This window comes from Camelina sativa, chromosome 16 (genome assembly GCF_000633955.1).
Source record: "Camelina sativa cultivar DH55 chromosome 16, Cs, whole genome shotgun sequence".
Classification (NCBI taxonomy): domain Eukaryota; kingdom Viridiplantae; phylum Streptophyta; class Magnoliopsida; order Brassicales; family Brassicaceae; genus Camelina; species Camelina sativa.
The window spans coordinates 25,196,071-25,199,229 of record NC_025700.1 but is presented as its reverse complement, the minus strand read 5'-3'; the positions used below and the strand labels follow the sequence as shown (position 1 = coordinate 25,199,229).

General features: G+C 33.4%; 1 non-coding gene across 1 annotated transcript; it reads right to left on the bottom strand.

Moving 5' to 3' along the window:
• Positions 941-1,014, bottom strand: TRNAV-AAC. The gene has a single exon. It is a non-coding gene; the product is annotated as a tRNA-Val (tRNA).

Sequence of the window (3,159 nt, the reverse complement as noted above, 5' to 3'; positions counted from 1 at the left end):
GACAATACGGCCTGCATCGCACAGCTCAAGGAAGGATACATCAAGGGAGATCGGACGAAGCACATACTGCCAAAGTTCTTCTTCACACATAAACTACAAAAGGCCGGAGAAGTTCAAGTGGTGCAAGTACAGTCATGCGACAACCCAGCCGATCTCTTCACCAAAGCATTGCCGACAACAACGTTCAAGAAGCTCACGCACAAGATTGGAATGCGGAGGCTTAAGGACTTGGAGTGATGTTTGGATCAGGGGGAGCAATGTGTGCTGTACTCTTTTTCCTTCATCAAGGTTTTGTCCCATTGGGTTTTCCTGGTAAGGTTTTAATGAGGCAGCATCCCCTAAGCACATTGCATCGATCCCATCCAGCATAGGCACGGTCATCTCGTCTAAGGGGAGTGTTGTAAAACACTTAGTGGACTCTATAGACCGGCCCGTTCACAGTCCATTAGGACATGGCCTTACGGCCCATGTACGGTCCATACCATGTGTCATGGCCTTTAGACCCATTAGTCTATTAGCTTATGTCCTATGTCGGTTTGGGCTTTGGCCTTTGTATTCCACTATAAATGTAACCTCTATTCGACATTCATTAATAAGAACAAGAGATTTCATCCTTCAACTCTCTAGATTCANCCGTTCACAGTCCATTAGGACATGGCCTTACGGCCCATGTACGGTCCATACCATGTGTCATGGCCTTTAGACCCATTAGTCTATTAGCTTATGTCCTATGTCGGTTTGGGCTTTGGCCTTTGTATTCCACTATAAATGTAACCTCTATTCGACATTCATTAATAAGAACAAGAGATTTCATCCTTCAACTCTCTAGATTCAGATTCACAACAAGTAACTGTTTTTGCTAACTTTTTTTTTTTTTTTTCGTAACTTAATTCTTCTTTTTTTTTTAATATATCTGTGCTAATAAAAAAAAACCTGAGAATGGCTTCGCCCGGGTTCGAACCGGAGACCTTCAGTGTGTTAGACTGACGTGATAACCAACTACACCACGAAACCCTTTTGCCAAAGTCTTCTCGTAACTTATTTTATTACTATTGTTCTTTTTGTGTACTACTACTTAATTGAGAATTTGAGATCAGTAGTTAACTAAACAGTGCGTTTGCGATCGTATTAACAGAATCGATTTTTCTTGTTTGCTTGTCGATATCGTCGAGAGTCTTCGCCTCGATCCAAGTGTGATTATTTGATTTATTTATGTGACTTGGCCTCACTTGTCACTGCCATGGCCACGTTACGATCGTGGTTATACTTTTATCATATTGGATGGGTTTTTGTCACCAAAAATAAAAGAGATAAAGGGAATACGAATATTATTTTGTCTGGCTACGAGACATCGATCAAACGGGTTAGTCAGACAGAAGATTTGCTTTAATTTGAGTGAAGTAGAACTCTTGTTTTTTTTTTAGTTATAATACTATAGAACAACAAATAAATGTAGAAAGAAAAATATAGTCAACGCCTGTTTATGTATAGTCAAGATTCCAAAGGTCTAGAAATTTACCCAAAACTATATGTTATGAACTTATGATACTCTTGAGAATTTAAACGCTACAATGGATTATATAATATGGTAAAACATTTCGTGGATGCTGTTGATGAACAAAAAAACAAAATCCTGGATATACCCCCAAAAGAGATACCAGCATACAGTCATGTATAGCAAGGGCTGATATAAATATAAAAGTGAATTAGATATTTGAGATAATAGGAAAAAACATATATTTTTTAAACTTAATTTGAAAACTAATACGTTTACTATTCATAGTTGGCAAAGTAGTACATTGACCATTGTTTGCGACTGTTTATAAGACTCTGTAGCTCTCAAAAACATTTGATATTTACATAACTTGCCACTACTCCTCTTTTCTCCTATTTTCTTGATTTTTCAAATAATTGTTAATATAATTTTTTTTGAAAACTTCTTAGATACCAAAAATATCTATATTTTGTTCTTCACAATTTGATATGAATTTTGTATAATATTTTTTAAAAATATTATATTATTCGTACATTATTTTTAAGTGTACAGATATCAGTACACCTTATTTAAGTGTACAGTTGTCTGTACACATTATTAAATATACGGATTAAACAAATTACATATGTACAATTGATAAATGTACAAATTAAACAAATTACATATGTACACTTGATAATGTGTACAGACATTTGTACTCTTAAATATTAAACAACCATTGTACAGATTACATCTGTACACTTGATAAGGTGTACGGATACAAAATTTGTAAAAAATATTTAACATTAACAAATAAATTCATCAAACAAAATGCATATCAAATAATAGAGAAAAAGACATAGATTTTTTTTCTATCTGGAATTTGGTTTTAAAAAAAGTTATTGACTAATATTTTAGGTTTTAGATGGAAGGGGAAAACAAAAAAGAAGGAAAAAAAACTGAGCAAAAAAAAAAATCTCGTTTTCTCTCCCCAGCCGGGTTTAATAAGTAATTTTCACCAAAACACTATGTTCTATCTTATTCTCTATTTCTATAGTCTTCCATCTCACACTCACCCTACTTTGTAAATAGTACATGTACTAGTTTTATAATTATGTTTTGAAAATATACTAAAAATCTAACAAACTCTAGATATTTTCATTCTGCCTAAAAAAGAAGAAGATATTGTCATTCCTATATATATAGACCAAAAGATTCATAGTAACGTTGGCATGATTATCCACAAGATAATAATGTCATCGTCATCACTCTCTAAATCGCCACATATATTAAAAAATAAAAATAAAATTTGGTGATGAATGTACAAATTTACATAGGTAACGTAACGTATGCAAAGCGAAATTACTACATGCATGTCTGTTTTTGCCAAAATTTGTCTAGTTATAAGTTAGTACGCATTAAAATTAATTTAGCACAGAAATCTTAGTATTTTTTTTACATGAGTTTATATTTCCATTATGTCCATATTGAGTCAAGAACTTAACGGCTAGACATGAAACACTTTTTAATATACACTGTATACAATTTACACCACATTTTATTGCCATGTGGAAAAGTCAAAACACTTCGTGATTTCCTATTATAAAAAGGAGGACGGAAGACTCGCCGTCTCAAATGCTACCGCAAGACAACAAACAACAACAACAAAAAAGAAAAAAAAAAAT